Source organism: Cebus imitator, unplaced genomic scaffold (genome assembly GCF_001604975.1).
Source record: "Cebus imitator isolate Cc_AM_T3 unplaced genomic scaffold, Cebus_imitator-1.0 Scaffold231, whole genome shotgun sequence".
Lineage (NCBI taxonomy): Eukaryota > Metazoa > Chordata > Mammalia > Primates > Cebidae > Cebus > Cebus imitator.
In genome coordinates this window covers 287,063-308,738 of record NW_016107546.1, presented here as the reverse complement: position 1 = coordinate 308,738, position 21,676 = coordinate 287,063, and the positions used below count along the sequence as shown (strand labels likewise).

The following is a 21,676-nucleotide window of genomic DNA, read 5'->3' as shown; positions in this document are numbered from 1 at the left end:
AAAAAAAAAAAAAAAAAAAAAAAGTGACAGAGGTTCTAAGGCTATATGAAGCCCAGGAAGGGTCAATGAATGCGTTCTTTTCCTTTTTCCTCTTTTTTCCTATGCTGGGTAGTCATATCTTTGCCTTTGTCCCTCAGAGTCCTCATCGTCTTATTTTCTATATTATTTCCAGTACTAAGGTTCTTCCTATCACTCCATATGTCCGCTCTCTCCCAGTCTTTTATACTCAGTCTTTTACTTCAATCCTGTAAGAAAATTTGGGACCACAGAGCAAAATTTAATGTACATTTTTTTAAATGCCTGACTTAGCTCTCTGAAGTTAGAAGTCTGTTTTATTCAGCATCTAACACACACTAGATGCTCAGCAGGCATTTGTTGAGTGAGTAATGAACAAATGAATGGTGTTTTGGGGTCAGTTCTTTTTTGGAGTCGAACTACTAGAATGAAGAGCAAAATTGACCCTAGAGTAGGTGAGGGTAAAAGACAAGTTAGGAATATGATAACTATAGCAGTAGGTGGGGCAGCTGAATGAATCCTCTTGCCCCTTTTTTCTTCCTAACACCATCTCTTCTTTCTCACCGTAAGTTGAGAAAAAAAGTATTAAGAAAATAAATGAAATTGAAATTTCATTTTCTCTTTTTTATTTAGGATGTGATTAGGCTGCCAGTGACAGAAACCCTGATATAAAAGTTCTTAAACAGGAAGGTTTGCTTTCTTCCCTGCAATTGAAGGCAATCCAGGACTGGTTTAGCAGCTCCATAGTCATCAGGAACTCAAATCCCTTCCCTGTTGTTCCAACAGTATCAAGATGTGGCTTCCGTCTCCAAGACAGCTCCCGCTCTGGCCATCGCATCCACATTGCAGACAGAGGAAGAATTTACTGGGAGAGTGAGCATATGCTTTCTCACCTTAGTGACATTCACTGTGCACACTCCATTCCCTTTTATATCTCACTGGCCAGAGCTTAGTAACTTGGTCACACCCAGCGGGAAAACTGGATAATATGGTCTTCATTCTGAGTGGCAATGTGCCCAGCTGAAAATTTGAGCTTTTATTAACCATGGATGAAGGAGAGAATAGATGCTAGGGATAACTACCCATTTCTACAGTGTTGACCAGCAGATTTTCTTGTAAATATATCAATCATAAAAGATACTCAAAGAATTGATAAATAAGAGATGATATTCAATATTTAAAATATAGATTTAAAATATAGATTCTCTTAATATGTAAAATCAGTGAGTGTAAATTTATTTATTTACAGATACTTAGTAAATATTGTAATTGAAAGAAGTAATTATACCATTACAAATACCAAATTTTAAAAAGTACATCAATACCTAATAATTTTTATCTTAAATACATATTATTCAAGCCCGAAACATGAAGAAAAGGAGTAAAAGTATGGGTGTTTCACAAATGCTGTGCTAAATAATTAATTTGTATTCCAAGTAAGACAGGACAGCTGGTTCAATGTACTATAGTTCTTGCTAGGTAGGTCCCACAACTAATATTTACTGACCACTTACTATTAACCACTCACTGTACATGATTTCATGTAATCTTGTAGCTCTCTAAGACTGCTGTGTTATCATGCCAATTGTATGGGTGAGGACGTCGAGGCTTCGAGATTTAATTTACCCTTGTAACCCAGATTGTTAGACTCTAATGCTGATGCTTTGAGCCTTGCCTCTGCTTCTTTACAAACGCTTAAATCCATCTGATTGTCATCTTATCACTAACAGAAACATGGCTGAAATCAATTACAAGGGGCACTGTTAACTAAAAGCTTGTTCTTTATTTATAATAAATATTTCTCCTGTACAGATGGCAATCTGAATCCAACATTCTGGCACTGTCATACAGTAACTTGCCTGTTTCTAGCAGTTTTCATATTATTGAATTTTGCTCTTAGAACCATCCTATGAAGTACGGCCCCTCCCATTTTACGAATGAAAATCTAAGGCATGAGGAGATAAAATAATGTCCTGGGGTTGCAATCTAGATCTTGTTTTTAAAGTTCAGATTCTTTCTACTTAACTGTGCTACCTTAAGCTCTGAAGATAATTGTAGAGGGACCTTATGGAATAAAAACAGCTGGAGGCATCCTGTCCATAAGTGAACATGTTATAAATAAAAATAACCTTATCCTATTCATAAGCATCTCCATCAAAACCACCTCTGACAATGCCACCTTTGCTTATATTTGTTTGGGTATGAAGTTAGAAGCAAGAGGCTTCTTGGGAAATGAGGTTTTTTCTTCTAATTAATAATCAGTTTTTAAGAGTCTGCCTTCTTACATTTACTTAAATTTACTTCATTTCATTTTCACTGACATCACTCACTGGTTTATACCCTTGTTACTTCTTAACCAGACCACTGCAGTGTCTTTAACTTAAAGTCTGTCTTTAGCTTCTCCCTAAAACTCAGATTGTCCTAAAGGTTTCTCTTAAACTTCTAAAATCACAGCTCAATCACCTCATTTCCCTGCTTGCAACATTTGTAATAATCACTTGACTTTTTCCCTCTGCTGAATCCATAGCATTATCTGTACCTTTAACGTAATTCTACCTCATGTGTTTTTTTAAATTGGATTGTAAGGTTCCTTAGGGCTGGAATTATGATTCATCTTTTTATACAATGAAATACCTATGTGGGTTCTTGCAAAGCACTGTGCTGTCTGTTGTTAAATGACAGTTGTTGAATTCTTTGTTCCCTTTTAGCAGAAAAAAATGTGGTTTTTTTTTTAAAAACTACAGCCTATTATCCTTAAGCTATGGTTATAAAAGGTATATCTTCTTCCTGTCTTAGCCCTGATCCTGATCCAGACCTCCCCTTCATTAAGGGGCTTGGGTAGATGAAAGAAAAGAAGGCTTGGAATATCTCCTTCACTGAGACAAGAGGCCATCTTCCAATTTATATTCTTCCATCTTTTAGCATGATTGTATATGTATCTGTCTTCTTACCTTTACATATACAGGGTGAGTACCTCTAATCTGAAGTGCTCCAAAATCTGAGACTTTTTTTTTTTTTTTGAGACAGAGTTTTGCTCTTGTTGCCCAGGCTGGAGTGCAATGGTGTGATCCCAGCTCACCACAACCTCTGCCTCCCAGGTTCAAGTGATTCTCCTGCCTCAGCCTCCCAAGTAGCTAGGATTAGAGGCATGTGCCACCATGCGTGGCTAATTTTTTTATATTTTTAGTAGAGATGGGGTTTCTCCATGTTGGTCAGACTGGTCTCGAACTCTCGACCTCAGATGATCTGCAGAAAATTCCACACATAAGTACTTAAACTTTTATTTATGCACAAAATTATTTACAGTATTGTATAAAATTACCTTCAGGATATGTGTATAAGGTGTATATGAAACATAAGTGAATTTCATGTTTAGACTTGGGTTCCATTCCCAAGATATTTAATTATATATATGCAAATACTCCAAAATCTGAAATACTTCTGTCCCAAGTATTTGGTAAAGGAGATGCTCAGCCTGTAATCTTAGGGAAAGTTAATCACTAAATCTGTTTTGTGACTATACACTTCTTTTTACTTCCTCTAAATCACCCATTATGTACCAAGGGATTTCAGTGCTAGAAAAAGATGGGCCATTTCCTACCCTTGGACCTTTCAGTCTAATAAGGGGGACTCGCTAGCTCACTGGAAATTACAGTGCTCAGAGATAAATGCTGCCACAGGGAAATTTACAAAGGAGGATATCCAACTTAGACCAGGAGGGGTCAGGGAAGGGTTTTCCAAAGCAGTGACTTCTAACTTCAGGCTGAAGATGAGGAGTGGGCTATGATTAGAGGGGAAAGACTTGCAGTCAGAGAGAGGAGCACTTGCATAAGTCTAGGAATGATTCTAGCAGGTGGAATGTGAAGTTTGGTGGTGGTGTGAGGCTGGAGAGGAGGTGGAATGGTAGCACTATCTCTTCCATTGAAGTGCACATATTTAATTTGCCTTGAGCCCCTCATGCACAGTCACTGCTTTCACTCCTTTATACCGCTGCTGAGAAATCTTTTAGGGCTCCTTTATTACTTCCTGCAGTGTCTAATCACTTTTACTGACTTCTTTTACTGACTTTATAGACTCCCTAAAACAGCCTGTGTCCCACTACTAACTCACTCATCTCCTGCCAGAGCCAGAGAAATCTCTTTACTGTCTCTAGAGTTCATCTAGTTCATTCTTTCCTCTATGTCATCTCCCTTTACCCATCTTCTAAGCCTTTACTGACTCCCTACTTCTGGATATTTGCAGTTAGGGGTGTATAATTTAATACAAAATTACATGTTGCCTAGAATTGTTCTCTGATTGTTTCTGAGTATTTTATTATCAACTGGATTGTAAGCTCCCTAAGAGCTGGCTCTGAAGCTGCATTGTAAACTGTTGAGTAGTGGAAAGAAAAGGGAACCGGACCTGAAGTCAGAGCAGACCTGCATTTGACTTGTAGCTCTGCCACTTGTCAGTTGTATGACATTTCTTCTTGGGTAATACAGGAATAATGAAATACATCTTAAAAGGTTGATGTAAAAAATTGTGCAAGTCACTCTGTGGGAAATTAATTTGTAGACCATAAAACCCTATATACATTTTACATTTTATTCTGTAGTGCCAATGTGGAACCATATTCATTTCTTAATGTAAGATTTTAATGTTTCCTTTCCAGACTGTAGAATCTTGAAGATTCCAGACTTATTTTTTCCTTTGTGACATATTTTTCTCTAAGCCACATCCTAGCTATTTTTATTCTTCCTCTGTTTCACCTATTCCCACCCAATCCTTAAACTTATGGATAAAATAACTTTAGGCAGCTGAGAATAGAATCTTTTGATATTCTTGCATTTCTTTTTTGAGACGGAGTCTCGCCCTGTTGCCCTGGTTGAATTACAGTGGCTCACCCTCAGCTCACTGCAACCTCCGCCTTCCAGGTTTAAGTGATTCTCCTGCCTCAGCCTCCTGAGTAGCTGGAATTACAGGCGTGTGCCACCACACCAGGCTAATTTAGTGTTTTTAGTAGAGGCGGGAGTTTCACCACGTTGGCCAGGCTGGTCTCAAACTCCTGACCTCACGATCCAGCTGCCTTGGCTTCCCAAAGTGCTGGGACTACAGGAGCAAGCCACCACACCAGGCCATTCTTTTCTAGAACCCATTCTTTTGATTATTTATTGTCATATCTGTCCTTAGACCAGATTCTTAGATCAAGGGATCCTAGCAATAGCTTTCTTGTTAGGTACTAAAGTGTTGATTCTGAGGTTCAGAACTAGGGATCTTGCTTATGCTAACGCAGTACCAGAGAGTGGAGAATCAGAGAAAACAGAGAATCAGAGGAAACAGACACATGTATCTAAGACCCAAGTATCTGGAATAGCTATGGCCAAGTTAAAAGGCTATTTTATTTTTACCTGCCACTTACATTGGGTGCAGAGATACCTAATGTTTTGAGTGTTGGGTACCTTAATATCTAAATCCTTATGTTGTATGTCACCTTAATAATATCTACAAACCTTACTGAGGGGTTCTAAGAGCTTGAAGGAGCTCAGCAAAATAGAATGTAACTAGATACAAACTTACATAGAAAAATAACTTGAAGATTTCTTTCCTCACCAGGAAAAACAGCAGCTGGGTGTGATGGCTTTCACCTATAATCCCAGCACTTTGGGTGGCCAAGGTGGGAAGATCACTTGAGGCAAGGAGATAAAGACCAGCTTGAACAATATAGCAAGACCCTGTCTCTACAAAAATAAAAAAATAGCTGGGTGTGGTAGTATGCATCTGTAACACCAGCTACTTGGGAAGCCAAGACAGGAGGATAGCTTGAGCCCCAAGCTCAAGACTGCAGTGAGATATGATCGTGCCACTGCACTCCAGCCTAGGTGACAGAGCAAGAACCCATCTTAAAGAAAATAAAAGAGAAACAGAGTAGACAAATCTTGTTATTGGAGGAAAGGAATGGATTGAGGACGGAGAGGTGGTAGGAAGTGGCAACACCTGAAATTCAATATTCACAGCATCTTAAGCAATAATTCACTCAAGAAAAAGATTTAATAAAGCAAAATCATTCCTGCTTTTCATAAGAATTTGTTCTGAATAGTACAGTTGTCATAAATCAAGTGCATTTAGTCTGGAGACCAACTTTTTGGTTCAATTACTGTGTTTTAACCCATGTTTTCTATTGTTCTTAAGAGTGTCCTTAGTCATCAGTGGCTAGGAAGAATCTTTCTGGGACACACAGCTCTGTGATGCTTAGAAATTGTAGGTCTTTGAAATTCTTTGTATAATTTAGAACCATTTCTCCTCTTTTAGTCTTTCATTTACTGCTTGCATTATTGTAAATCTCCCACAGTAAATAATTTCCTTAAGCAGAGAAGGTAGAAAAGTATCCGAAAACCATCTTCATACACTAAATCTGATTCAGAGTAGGCACGAAGCTATAATAATGTTAGACTTATGAAGTGAACAATTTAGACTAAATCTAAAAGACAGTTGATCTACATAAAGTTAATCTTCAAACCCAATTCAGAGATACCCTCTCTTCTGTCACCATTGTGTAATCCTATACCATTTTTTCATTTCTTCAGCTGCAGATTTATAGGAAAGTTTTGAGGGTTATTCTTTTCTGATACATATTAGGAGGCTCTCTAAAATGGTCTCTTTGTCCAGTGCATGGCTTTCATGACCCAGTCTTTGTTCTGTGCCAGTTCTGAGATTGGGGCAATTATTTGTAAGTAGTAGGTTATCTTTTGCTTCCATTTCTATGTGTTGCCTAGTCTTTCATGTAGCATCAACTAATAGTATTTTTAAGAGATGCTTTTTTATGACCCAAGGCCACTAAAAGTAGAACCATCTTGTTTAACCCTATCTTACCCTCCAGTATTGCCTGGAAGAAAGGCAGTGGTCTCTTAAAGAAAGACCACTTCTTTGCTGCATGGAGTTAATGTAGTAGAAAATCATCAGACGGTATTTAACATACATACATACAAATGCACCAGAAGACTTTAAGGTCACATTTGGTCCCTGTGATAACAACAACAACAACAGATTGGCCCCATTAGAGATAAAATTCTCATTTCCATTCTTCCCCTCTAAAAAGTTATCTGTAATGTAGAATTTTTAATAATTATTATGGGAAGATAGATACAACAGATATATTTAAAAAGTGAATGTCATCCACCCATAATCCCATTCACTGAAGAGAAACTTTAGCAGTTTTATTTTCAAATATCATAAAATTTATATAATCTATTACATTAAAACCTAAAGCTATAAAACTTTCAGAAGAAAACAGATGGAAAAAAAGTTTATAACCTGGAAGTAGGCAAAGGTCTTAGATAGAATACAAGCATGAGACATTAAAGAAAATATTGACAAATTAGATGATCATATCAAAATTAAAACATGATTTTCAAAAGACACTATTAGGAAAATGAAAAGGCAAGCCACAGACTGAAATAAAATTTATAACATGTATATCAAAGTACTTGTATTCAAAATATATAAAGAACACTTACAACACAAGAAAATAACGAACCCAATAAGAAATGGACATATGTCACAAAAAATATATATGTATATAAATGGCCAGTAAGCACATGAAAATATTTTCAGTATCAAAAGTTATCAAGGAAATGCAAATTAAAATCACAATGAGATATTACTACATCAGGCATCTTGGGCCAGATAATGCTTTGTTGTGGGAGGGGGAGCTGTCCTGTGCCTTGTAAAATATTTAGCAGCACCCCTGGTCCCTACCTGTTACATACCAGTAACACCCTCCCCCTCGCCAGTTGTGAAAATTGAAAATATATGCAGAAATTGTTCAAATGTCCATGGGAGACAAAAATCACCTCCTGTTGAGAGTGACTGCACTACACCCATTAGATTGACTAAAATGTTTTAAATTGATGGTGCTGAGTGTTGGTGAAAGTGTGTGTGTGTGTGTGTGTGTGTGTGTGTGTGTGTGATGGAGTCTCTTCCTGTCACCCAGGCTAGAGTGAGCTAAGTGGCACAATCTTGGCTCACTGCAACCTCCACCTCCCTGGTTCAAGCAATTCCCCTGCCTCAGCCTCCTGAGTAGCTGGGATTACAGGTACATGCTACCACGCCTGGCTAATTTTTTTGTATTTTTAGTAGTGATAGCATTTCACCATTTCTCAGACTGGTCTTGAACTCCTGACCTCAGGCAATCCGCCTGCCTCAGCCTCCCAAAGTGCTGGGATTATAGGCATGATCCACCGTGCCCAGCCAAGATGGCATTTTTTGTTTTTTAGACAGTCTTGTTTTGTCATCCAGGCTGGAGTGCAGTAGCACAATTTTGGCTCACTGCAACCTCCACCTCCTGGGTTCAAGTGATTCTTGTGCCTCAGCCTTCTGAGTAGTTGGGATTACAAGTGTGTGCCACCATGCCCAGCTAATCTTTGTATTTTTAGTAGAGACAGGGTTTTACTATGTTGGCCAGGCTGGTCTTGAACTCCTGGCCTCAAGTGATCCGCCCACCTTCACCTCCTGAAGTGCTAGGATTACAGGCATGAGCCACCATGCCTGGCCAAAGATGTCTTATACACTGATGGGTGAGAATATAAAATGGTACAACTACTTTGGAAAACAGTCTGGCAGTTACTTAAAAAGCTAAACCTACACCTATTATATGATTCAGCCATTCCACTCCAAGCCAAGGGAAATTAAAGCATATGTTCACACAAAGCTATTCAGAATTTGTACAAAATGTACTATTCTGGGTAGGTGAGAATTTTACCCATGAAGTGAAAATGTTAAGTACAAATACAAAGAACTTTTTCTTTGTTGACTGTTCTTTGGTCTTTTTCACACTTCCTTCTGAGATCATTTTGTTTCTTCCTGAACTGACAGTCCTTCAGTTGAGGATCTGTTGGTGGTAGATTCTTAGTTTTTGTTTCTTAAAATGTGCTTCTTTCACTCACTTTATGAAAGATGGTTTTATGTGTTATACAATTCAAAAATGATCATTTTTCTCAGTAGTTTGATCTTCTGGCTTTCATTCTTCAAAATTAGGCTGTCAGCTTAGTTTTCCCTTTGTAGGTAATCTGACTTCCCTTTCGTGTACTTTAAGATCTCTTTCCTTGAAATTTTTCAGTTTTACTGTAGGCCAACGTATAATTTTTTTCAGTTATTCTGCATGAGATTCATTGTGTTTCCTGAAGAAAAAAATGAGTATTCGTGTCTTTAATCTATTCTGGATAATCCTTAACCATCATGTGTTAGAATATTGCCTTTGTCCTATTCTTTCTGTTTTCTCCTTCCAATTAGATATGTATTAGACCTTTTATTTCATCTTCCTTGTCTTTTATTTTCTCTTTCATAATTTTCATTTATTTGCTGTATATGCTATATTCTGGACTCTTCAGGTTTACTTTCTGTTTACTAATATTTTTCAGTTATACTGAATATGCTGCTTATCTATTGAATTTTAAGTTTCAATCATTGTAAAAACGATTTCATTGATTTTCAAATCTGTTTGGTTATTTTTTGATAGTTTCTGGTTTCTCACCCATACTTTCTGTTTCCTTTAAAGTTTTTAAAAAGCATATTGAACTAGTCTTCTATATCTAATAACTCTACTATCCAAAAATCTTTGAGATGATTTCTGGCAGTCAGACTGCATCTGACTTTGCAATCTTAGGTGATTATTGTTTCCTCTAATCCTCACTAATGGTATCATTTTGCATAGTACTTTTTATTATTGTAAGTTTATGTTCATTGGAATTATGTCTCCTTCAGAGAAAATCTATATTTCTAACTGGAACCTGGGGGACATAACCAGTCCACTTTATACTAAACATTTGCCTTACTTTTAAGAGCAGGTAGGTAATAAGGAAATTCATCCCCCAGCTCCTCATGTGTGATCCACCTTGTATTTATGAATATTCAGGGGAGATTTTACCCCTTCCACTAAGAATACACATTGAAACAGGCAAATTTTCTGTCGTCTTTTGTCAATGGGGTGTTTTTTCTTGTTCATGCTTTCATTGAGAGTTTAGCCCCTTGGGGTTTGGCTTTCTGATGGGGTCTCTGATCTACCTCCCAATGTCCCAAGTCCTAGGATTTGCCTTCTGTTTTCTGTGCTGCTACTCTAGGTACCTGGGGATCTACAGCTGCCAGCCTCAGTGCTTACTGTCTCCCTGGACTCCTCATGTTGGTGGGTTTTGGTTTCTGAGGATTTCTATTACTTTGTCAGTTCAGCCATTTTAAACAATATTTCTTACACACAGGTGTCCAATTTACAATGGTTCCACTTAACAATTGTTTGACTTTACTAAGGTGTGAAAGCAACACACGTTCAGTAGAAAAATGCTATGGAAAGTAGTACGATACTCACAATGGTGGGCAGTGGCGGCAAGTGACAGTTTTCAGTCAGCCACATAATCACAAAGGTAGACAACCAATACTCTACCACATTGCCAGATGACTTTGCCCAACTGTGGGCCAATGTCAGCATTCTGAGCACATTTACTATAGTCTAGGCTAGACTATAATATAGGAAGATTAGGTATGTTAAATGCATTTTTTACTTATGGTATTTTCAACTTATTGAATCATAACCCCATTGTAAGTTGAAAAGCATCTATAGAAATATTTTTAGGTATTTTATCCAACATGAGTAAGAATCACTAATATGGAGGTCAATTTTTAACCTAATCTGGGAGAGGGCAGTGCTCTTAGGGCTTTTTAAGGCATATAGGACCATTGCCCTTATAGAAGATGGCTTCCTGCTACCGTGCTATCCAAATTCTTGCTTCTGCTTTATAGAATTTTTCTGATTCTTCCTTTGTGATTAAGTGCCTCACTGTTCCATTTTTCTCTGCTATCAGTTTAATGGTAGTGCCTATACCCTAATAAATTACCGTGGACTTGGAAACTAGATAAAGAAGCTTGTTCTGATTTTGTACCAAGTAAAAGTAAATTGTCTCTAAGAGAGGCACTGAAGGGTTTTCCACTGAAAGAACATATGCTGTGGTATATAAACTTTGTGACAATTATTTCACATCTTTTTTTTTTTACTTGTTCTAGATTCATGAGATTGTTTTTTAAAAAGTCAATTCAGATATAACGAAATGTTGCTATATCAATAGTCAACATCTATTTTGGCAAAAATTACTGATTTTCAAATGTGTCGGAAAAGATTTTAAGGGTGTATGTGTGTGTGATCTTTGAATTTAACTCTACAAAAAAGGTCACTCATTCTTTGAGTAGGCAGTAACATATTTACCCACTAAGAACAATCTACAATATTCTCTTAATGCTTTAAATTTATAACAGTGACTTTAATAATGATTATTTGACAATGTAAGTGTTCATTTATGATTTTATATTTTTCCTTTTACATAAAATACTACATTTGGTTTATGCTAAATGGAATACAATGAAATATGGGGGAAAGTATACGTCTATACACTTTCTTATAGCATCCTACAATGTTGTTAGCAAAACCTCTTTGTTTTAAAGTACATGATGGGCTGGGCAAGAAGACTCACACCTGTAATCCCAACGCTTTTGGAGGCTAAGGCAGGAGTTCACTTGAGCCCACATAGCCTGGGCAACATAACGAAACCCCATCTGTACAAAAATGTCAAAATATTAAGACAGGCATGGTGGCATGCCTGTAGTCCTACCTACCCAGGAGACTGAGTGGGAGAAACACTTGAGCCCAAGAGTTTGAAGTTGCATGAGCCGTGATCACCCCATTACAGCCTGGATAACAGAGCAATACCCTATCTCTAAAAAATAAAGTGTCTCCTAAAATGGTGGGTGAAGGAGATTATTAATGATAACGACAAAGCAAACTGTTCTAGTTTAATTTCTTTTTTAGGGAACTAAAACTATCAGCTGGTTTAAGTAGTATTTGAAGAGAAAAGAAAAGGTTGTTCATGAAGATATTCACAGGAAATACAGGAAACTGCTTTAGAATATAAATTTGGCAAGCTGAAACAAAATGAAGAAAACTGTCAGCTATTTCACAGTGTGTGTGTGTTTTTTTTTTTGTTTTTTTTTTTTTTGGTCTATATTGCAGGTAATACTCTGTCAGTTTGAGCAAACCTGAGGTCTGTGCTAAATATAACAGTCATGAAATCTGTAAAATCTCTTAAAAATCCCCTCTAAATCCTCTGAAAACCTTCTTCTCTCAAAGAAGAAGGATATGTAATGAGTGATAGAAATCAAGAGGAAAAATTGTATAGAATTGCACTGTGCAATTTGTTCAGTTTGCTTTATCCTGTGTTTGTTTTAGAAGTTGTATTTGTGCATAGTGGTTATTACAAGTATTTTATATTTTTGGATTTGGACTGTAGCATTTTATTGTCAGGATTTCTCCCCCTATGTATTTTGGAAATTGGATGCTAGAGAATTTAAAAAGAGAATAATAATTTTTAATAGTTATTTCTACTTTATTTTCTACCACAGCAAGAAAGAACATTTCCTATAAAATTCCTGGTTTTTTACTAAAAATACACTATTATTTTAATGGTAACTTGATGTATACAGTATATGGCATAATAAAGATGAAAAAAAAATCACTACAATACTAAAATGTGATCTGTTTTGCCACGGCTTGGTGAGGAGATTTTATCAGTTACCTTTAACCTAGGACAATATATCCTGTTTTATAATTTGTTGTTTTCTCTTGTGACACTATATAACTTTTTTTAAAAACTGGAGCTTAGGCCTCATTGGTATCTGGAGCAGTTGAGCCCTTACCTGTTTGTCTGCTTTGTGATTGGCTAAAAGCTGTTGCTAAGCTTGTGTTTTTGTTCTTAGGGAAAGTTAAAAGTTGAGTGTGACCTATTTGAACTGCATCCTGCTGCTTTTGACTCTGCTTTGCTCTTTCCCCTGATCCATATACTTTTTTCTGGCATCTTTTGAAGTTTCGATTTTTAAAAACCCACTTATGTATAATTTAGTGTGCAATATTTGAAGATTGTAACATTTTTAATGTGCATTTATGATATACAAACTAAAGTAGTTTAATTTAAAAAATCTGGTCGAATACTTGAAAGTTGAATTTCTTGACATAAAGCAAGTTCTAATTTTAGAAAGCAAATGCATTATTTTAAAACCTGCCTATTATAAGTATTATAAATTATCTGGATATCAATAATATCTTTGTTAATAGGAACAAATCCAAACTACAATTTTTTTTTTTCAATTGAAATGTAACATGAAAATAGTTACTAGGTCAAAATTTTAAGATTTAGGATAAAGGCTATTCTTGCTCATACTGGCATGTGTGTCACTAAAGGATAAGAGTGACTATATTTTCTTGAGGAGGGCTGAAAGGATTGATAATGCTTTCAGTTATAGACCAGACCCAGGAGAAGCTAAATGAAAGTGCTATTGTAAAAGTAAGTTTGTTCTGTAATTCAGTAGACAAACATTAACTGTTTTAGTCCCAAGAGCTTTTTCTCTTTAAGGATCTATTTGGCATTGATGGGAATAAGACTTTCAACTAGATTCCCCCAGCACTCTGCTGGAACCAGTAGAAATAATTGGAGCATTCTATGAACCTTAAAGCCTGACCCAAGTCTTGAGTGACTGATGTAGAGAGCTATAGACTAGCTTGGATCCTCCAAACAGAATTTGAGTTCCAGGATACAGATCATGAGATGTGGGGTGTGTGTATGTGTGTGTATAAAACAATGATATTCAAATGTGTTTTAATTTCTTTGTCAGCATAGTCTTTAATAAAACAATATTACCAGAATTCTGATATATATAGTATCTAAAACTGTAAAAGTATTTTATCAATAAATTATTTAAGTTCAACTAAATAAAGTTAAATTCATTATCAAATCAATTAGTGAAAACAGTGGGGCTTTTTATATTTTCAGAAAATTTGAAATTAAGGTGTTATAAATGATGGTTGCAGTATTTCTATATTTTCTTGTATGCATAATATTAAGAAAATCTGGGTTCACACAGATAAGTGCTTTTGTGGGTTTTTAAAAATGTTTTTTTTTTTTTTTTTTTTTGAGACGGAGTTTCACTCTTGTTACCCAGGCTGGAGTGCAATGGTGCGATCTCGGCTCACCGCAACCTCCGCCTCCTGGGTTCAGGCAATTCTCCTGCCTCAGCCTCCTGAGTAGCTGGGATTACAGGCATGCACCACCATGCCCAGCTAATTTTTTGTATTTTTAGTAGAGACGGGGTTTCACCATGTTGACCAGGATGGTCTCGATCTCTTGACCTCGTGATCCACCCGCCTCGGCCTCCCAAAGTGCTGGGATTACAGGCTTGAGCCACCGCGCCCGGCCTAAAAATGTCTTTATACTTTCATTTGTTACCGTTCTCTACATGTTCAGATAAACTTCTCTAGTAATGAACTATAGAAGTTATCCCTGAAGGTATAGACTTAGATAAATGGTTTTGAGTGAAAACTTTTAAAATAGTTCACCTTGCATTCTCAAGATACTCTGCAGTTAAACTGATCCAGAAGCTTGAACAAAAAAAGTGAAAAGAATGATTGATTTCAAACAACTACTTGCATTGTTTATTATAAATATAAAAGTTAAAACAATAAGCACCAAAATGTACACTATCCACTAAGACTAAAGAATCATGATGGGATGTGCCATCCATTCTTTTGACATACAAAATTGACAGTTACACCCTTTCAGGAGCATGTACCAAGCAAATGTGCCTGAGCCTCTCCTGACATCTTTAAAGCAAAGTATCCATTTGCTGGACATCTTTAAAGCAAAGTAACCACTTGCTCTAGGAGTTCACTCATTACTATAGTTTTACTTGAGCTGATGTAAACAGGCATTAATTTTTTAAAAGACTACAACACACAAACTATACCACTCCTAATCACTGACACATTTATACATTTACAAGAATGTTCAAATGTGCTCAAACACAGATGGTAGGAGAGATATTATTTAGTAACTGAATTATTAGTGGCAATAAATTGTTGTTTTGGTAGTCTCCAATGAATTTAATGTTGATATACATTTGTAGGTTACTTTGAAAAAGAAAGTTCAAATGTAATATTTTATAATATATCTAAAGTATGTGTGAGGAATGGATTTTAAGAAATATAATTTGAAAACCACTGATAATATACAAGGAACTCTGGAGCAGGAAGGGGCCAGGTTCAAGTTAGCTGAAAGCATATAACTCTGAATAAAATCAGGAATTATATTTTTTGCTACTTCTTATTATGGTTTTTTATTTTTTTATTTTTATATATAGAGAGACAGGATCCCACTGTGTTGCCCAGGCTAGTCTCAAACTCCTGGCCTCAAGTGTTCCTCCCACCTCAGCCTCCCAAAGTGCTGAGATTACAGGCATTGAGTCACTGTGCCCAGCCAGGAATTATATTAAAAGATTAGAACTTTAGAGCTGAAATAAAGTTTGAGAGAACATTAAGTTCAGTTGCCCTTCATTTTAAATTTGAAGAGATTATAACTAGAGAGGTTTTCAGGCTTTTTTTTTCTTTGCAAAGGTAATCAACTAGATGATTCTCCATTTAGTGCTTCCTAACAGAATCCCAAGCTATCTGCTGATCTGTATGATTTATATAAGTGGTTAAGTCTAACCTTAAATCCTAATCTCAAATTAAGAGATTTTTTTCTTGTTCATATGATTTAAGAAATGCACATATTTGACATTTAGTAAATATTTATAAATAATGAATTATTGAATGCTAAATGGTTATACAGTATCAAATTTTCTGTTAATTGATAAAATAATAGTAATGGCATCCATATGTAAACTTACGCAAACATATATTTTAAAAATTAGACTCATAACAAATTAAGAATGGTACTTTCTCTAATTTGTATCATCTGAATAAAATACTATTTTAATGTTTGAGTTATTTGCCAGAAAATAAAAATGCAAAAATTAAGAATATCATATTCTCTATTACTACAAGCAAAATGATCTTGAATTCCATTCACATCTGAATTCCTGTAAAAAGCAGAAATTTTTGAGTGGTATGCTGTCTTTTATTTTTCGAAAGTATGTTTTAGCAAAACAGAAAGCTAAAAAACAAGCAAATGTAAATATTTTTATTTGATGAACTACAGTGCCCTAAATGTTTCTATATCCTTTGGGCAAAGGGGGAAATGGCCTACAGGGTGAGAATTTTGGAGGGCAGAACAGACAGGAAAGTTTAGTGAACAGCATTTTATTTTTAAAATACATAATAACCTGCAAGTAGTCTCCAGATGTGGCCTTGTACTTGTTTTCAGGTTAAGGATCCACAACTTAATACCTTCTTGGAAAGCAAGAGACCTCTGAAAGGTCCAGAAAAAGAAGGTGGTTTAAAGGATTAAAGGACCCACAACTAAGGATTATCACAAAGGAACTGAGTGGGGGCTCTTTGAACTATGCAGAATTTTATTCACCATTTGGTAGTAATAATCATGGGGTGGCGAGGCGTGGACAGGGAAGGAAGGATAGCTGTTATAAACAAAAAACAACTGGATTTTAAAATTTTAGAATATTGTCATTAGTTTGTTTCTTTGAATAAAAATTATCTTTAGTATAAACAAAGCACTTAAAACTCAGTCATGATTAATGACATTAATATGCATTTTGCCCAAATGTTTCAACCACAGGTAAAATCCTGTGGTTAAATGGCATTAGGTCAGTTCCATTAAGTCTGTGGGCTCAGGATAAGTTAAAGATAGTAGGTTTGGTTTTAATCTATTTTGAATGGCTAATTTTTAATATATGCCTGGCTAATTCCTTGTATTTAAAATTATAGGTTACATACTAAACCAGTTCCTGGCTTGTGCCCACAAATAGAAGCACTGTGAGAACTTCATGTGTTGATATTGTTTAGGTATAGATGAAATCCAGCCCCTCAAAAACTGTTAGAAAAATTATACAACAGGCTGGGTGCAGTCGCTCATGCCTGTAATCGCAGCACTTTGGGAGGCTGAGGCGGGTGAATCACAAGGTCAGGAGTTCAAGACCAGCCTGGCCAGCATGGTGAAACCCCATCTCTACTAAAAATACAAAAAGTTAGTCAGGTGTGGTGGCACGCACCTGTAGTCCCAGCTACTCGGGAGTCTGAGGCAGGAGAATTGCTTGAACCCAGGAGGCAGAGGCTGCAGTGAGCTGAGATCACACCACTGCACTCCAGTCTGGGTGACAGAGTGAGACTCTGTCTCAAAAGAAAAGAAAAGAAAAATTATATAACACAGAGTATATTGACAGTCTGAGAAATATTTTCTACTTGAATATATTTAGTATCTTTTGTTGCCTTTGAGTTTTTATATTTCCTTCTCCTTCTTTAAAATCTTAGTAGTGCCTAACAACATATGGCTTAAAGTCCTAACTATCCATTTCCCCCACATTTACCTTTCTCGTAGACCTCATAGTATTTCAAATTAAACCCATTCCTTCTTATTTAACTCAGTGATGATGCTGAAAAGTAGCCTCTAAACATTGTAATATGTCTGAATGAATTCTCCCACTTAATTTTTATATCTTAACAGACACTTTCTTTTCTATCACTTCACCTTGGATAGACCTGAGGATATTTAAAGCCAAACTTGGTTACAAAATGTTCCATGAATCTTGTCAAATAATGGTATCTTGTCAGACACACGCAGTGTGTCTGACTTGTAAGTACATGCCTGACTTAACAAGTGATCCATACATGCCTCTGTCAGACCCTATGTAGCTGCTAGCCTGGTAGTGCAGGAGAGCAAGCACAGAAATATCAAATAAAAATCAGAGGACCTTGGGGGTAAATGAGTTCCAAGAAGAAGCAGAGAGATTCTGAAAAAGAGTGCTTAGTAGAGCTGAACCCAAGTACAAGCTGATTCCTCATAGAGCCAGCCTTCCTGCCTAGAAACAGGTGGGTTTTGTGGCCCCTGAGCCTCAAAAATGTTTACCTGAATAGTGAACTTAAAATTCATTATTAGGCTTTCAATTAAGCTTAAAATTTTTTTTAATGGAAACATCTCTTCAGAGTTCATTCATTTGATACATACTTTTTGAGGGTCTTCTGCATGCAGGGCACTAGGACATTGAAAATACAGCAGTGAACAAAAAAGACAAATATTCTGCTTTTATGGAGCTTATATCCTGTTGAGACAAACTAAATAAATATGAGATATCGGTAACTTACAAAGTTAATGTCATTACTTTTAGAAGCTGCTTTCTTCCTCAAACCTACCACTTTTTGAGAAATGGGGGTCTTGTGAGCAACATGTAGGAGGTTGGGTAGATTCAGATGAGATATGTAATGAAGAGGCTTTGGGTAGCAGAAGGCCACCAAAGGTCCAGAAGGAGACACTGAAAAGACTGACAGAAATATGGAGGTGAGAAGCTCTCAAAGCCCAAGATCACCCATTCTATGATTTCTTTAAAAAAAAAAAAAAAGAAACTCACACTGAGTAAAAGCAAGGGAGATAATTTTTTCTTTCTTGCTACCATCTTTTCTCACCTCCAGAAGCAACAACTTAAGTGAGTACACAGTTATTAAAAACTTAAATACATATTCAGTAAAAGAAGCAGCCTCGTATAGGGACTGCTGCTTTGGATTCTGACAGACCTGAGTTCTAATTCCAGGCTGTTTTACAAGTTTTGTAACTTTAGACAAGTTGCCCATACTTTGAGTTTCGATGTCACAAATGTGTAAAATAAAAATATATCTGCTTTATACATGTACAGCGTTAAGTCTCTGATGCACGGAGTTAGCAAGTTACTGGTCTTATTATCAGCCTAGAAAACCTGACCACTATTTAACACATTGATTCTTTAGTGGGTAAAAGCAACTTTCTAGTTTAAAACCACTGACACTTCTTAGAACATTACTATTTACAAATACTGGTGATGCCCCATATTCCTAAACATCTATGTAGAAAGTTAAAACACTGCATTTCTAAAAGAAGAAACCCTAAATGAGAGGAAAATACCAAGGACTTGTCAACATTCTTGCTCCTTTAAAGTAATATAATTCTAAAAATTGAAGAAGTGAAAAAAAAAGTATAGAGCAAATAAGAGGACAAGTTTAAAGTTCAATGCTAAAAGGATCTTAATGTACCCAAAACATGATGTTGAAAAGGGAAAAAGTGCTTAGCAGACAAGCTATGTAGATAAAAACAGGAAGATATGAGCTGGAGGAGAAAAATCTAGACAAAATTAGTAAGCAGAAGTAGTCTTATAAACCAGGATTTGTTCTAAATGAAACGTTTTAAATGACCATAGGGGATTTTTCAAGAATACTTAAGCCACATAAATATAACAAATCCCACTCCCACTCTTAAAGGAGTCCTTTGATTTAATGGCTAAAACCATCCTGTATGTTTTCTAACCAGTTACTGCATTAAGTATAATTCTGATTCCAGTGAAGAAATGTGCAAATCTATTGTACAGGGTTTAACATGTGGTCCAAAAAAGTATGATTATACCTTTTAGCCTAATTACTGCTTTTGCTACTAAAATATGTCTATTCCTTGTCATGGATTATACTTTTTAAAGACCTAATGAGTTCAGGGAAGCCACTTGGTCAGGAGAGCAGATAATTTAAGATTTATCTCCTAAATTTCAGAAACAAGAGTTTGAGGTATGATTGCCTCCCTCAAGGAACTTACTACCATATCGGGGAGACAAAATCCAGTGTCATCCCCTACACTTTTCTCCCTTCCCATTGTTCTGAAGACTGCCCTCGTGCCTTTCCAAGGTTGCCTCAGCAGCCTTTCTAGCTAACTCATCTACCCTACCCCGTTTTGCCCCTTCCAATGTATTTTTCTAAACCTTAGCAGATGTGCAAATCTGATGTCACTCTACTGTTTAGAACTTTCAATAACTCCACAGTAACTCCCTTAAGAATGAAATCCAAATTCCTTAATGAAGCTTAACAATCTCTCGTTATTGCTTCCCCCACCCACCCACCCGTTGCCAGGCTAGAGTGCAGTAGTGTGATCTCAGCTTACTGCAAACTCTGCCTCCCGGGTTCAAGCAATTCTCCTGCCTCAGCCTCCTGAGTAGCTGGAATAACAGGCACGCACCACCATGCCCAGCTAATTTTTGTATTTTTAGTAGAGACGGGGTTTCACCATGTTGGCCAGGATGGTTTCAATGTCCTGACCTCATGATCTGCCCGCCTTGGCCTCCCAAAGTGCTGGAATTACAGGTGTGAGCCACCATTCCCAGCCTACTGCTTATCTTTTACCTAAACTCCTTCTGTTACTCTCCTTACCCTCTTTTCCAGACCCATTGAGCTTCCTGTATTCTTCCCTAATGGATCACTCTCTCCTTTTTCTGGGCCTCTACATATGCTAGATCTTTTACTTAGAACTTTGTGTCTATTCTCCCAAACTCTCCCCCAAATTTTCTTTCCAAGGCGTCTCTACTAATACTCTAAGCTCTAGCTCAGGTGTCTTTTTCCTTCAGGAAGCCTATCTTGAACCACCATTCCAAGTGCACACTTCCCTAATATTTCATAGTTCTCTGTTAAAATCAAGTCATTTAACACCACCTCCTCTTACATAGACGTATCAGCTTGCTCTTGAGAAAAATAAGGCTGAGTACATTACTGCTAAGGACAGATGTAGATGCAGTGAACCTCATTTTGATACAGCTGAGTAAGTTGACTAAAACCTTTTTAAAAGAAAGGAAATATTTTAGAATTACTGTTACTTCTTGGATTAAATGTCAGGATTCTTCCTAAAATAAATATCGAAATGAAATATTTAAATATCAGACTTTGTAAGGTAGCTCTGGCCTATACTGTTCTGTGTTCAGAATGTTCATCTTTTCAGCAGATGTTTATTGCATGCCTGTGTGTGCTCAGCACTAGAGGTTGAGAGGAGAAACACCTTCAGGACATCTGGCCTACCTTCGAAATCCGTGGAAAATACTTTTGATTTAGTGGTTTGAAACAAAACATTCCAAAAGTGAAATCTACACAATGATATTTGCAGGTTAATTAATACATTTGTTGGGCTGGTTGTGGTGGGTCATGCCTGTAATCCCAGCACTTTGGGAGGCAAAGGCAGGAAAATTGCTTGAGTCCAGGAGTTTGAGAGCAGCCTGGACAACATAATGAGACCCCATCTCTACAAAAATTTGAAAAGTAGCTGGGTGTGGTGGCCTCTGCCTCTAGCTACTCAGGAGGCTGAGGTGGGAGGATCCCTTGAGCTCTGGAGGTCAAGGCTGCAGTGAGCCATGATAATGCCACTGCACTCATCATGGCTGACAGCGAGACTGTCTCACAAAAAATAAAGAAAAAATTAATACATTTGTTGGAACTCTTGATTACTGTAAATTTAGTTAGAGGCAATCTTTTTATGCTGGAGAATAGAGTGACTAATCTGTAGTGCTCTATAGCAGAGAACAAGAAATTAGTACTCTTTGAGGAATTTAGGTCAGTCTTTATAGAAACCATAAAGGAATCTTGACATTTAATGGCTTGAAGGTTCTCCATAAACTGCTAAATTAGAATATTAAATTAAAATGATTTTTTTTCCACATAAGGCAGCATTGTAATAAATAATAGTTTGAAACTTTCTGGGGAAAAAGGGAATCCTAATTGGAGCTTCCTATACAATTTCAGTATATCTGAAATATTTCTTCAATAAATATCAAACAGTATCAGGCACTACTATATGTATGCAGTTTGCAGTTTTAACTTGCATTTACTTATTTTAAGCCACTTATAATTTAACTGAATACATGCTTTTCC

General features: G+C 36.6%; 1 long non-coding RNA gene across 1 annotated transcript in view; it reads left to right on the top strand.

The window, feature by feature from the left end:
* The window catches only part of LOC108281720, a 13,925-nt gene extending 5,049 nt beyond the window's left edge, over positions 1–8,876 (top strand). The window contains exons 2-3 of the long non-coding RNA XR_001816087.2: positions 4,977–4,978; positions 8,866–8,876. This is a non-coding gene — a long non-coding RNA (uncharacterized LOC108281720). The remainder of the gene's footprint in view (positions 1–4,976; positions 4,979–8,865) is intronic.
* The last annotated feature ends 12,800 nt before the right edge of the window (positions 8,877–21,676 follow it).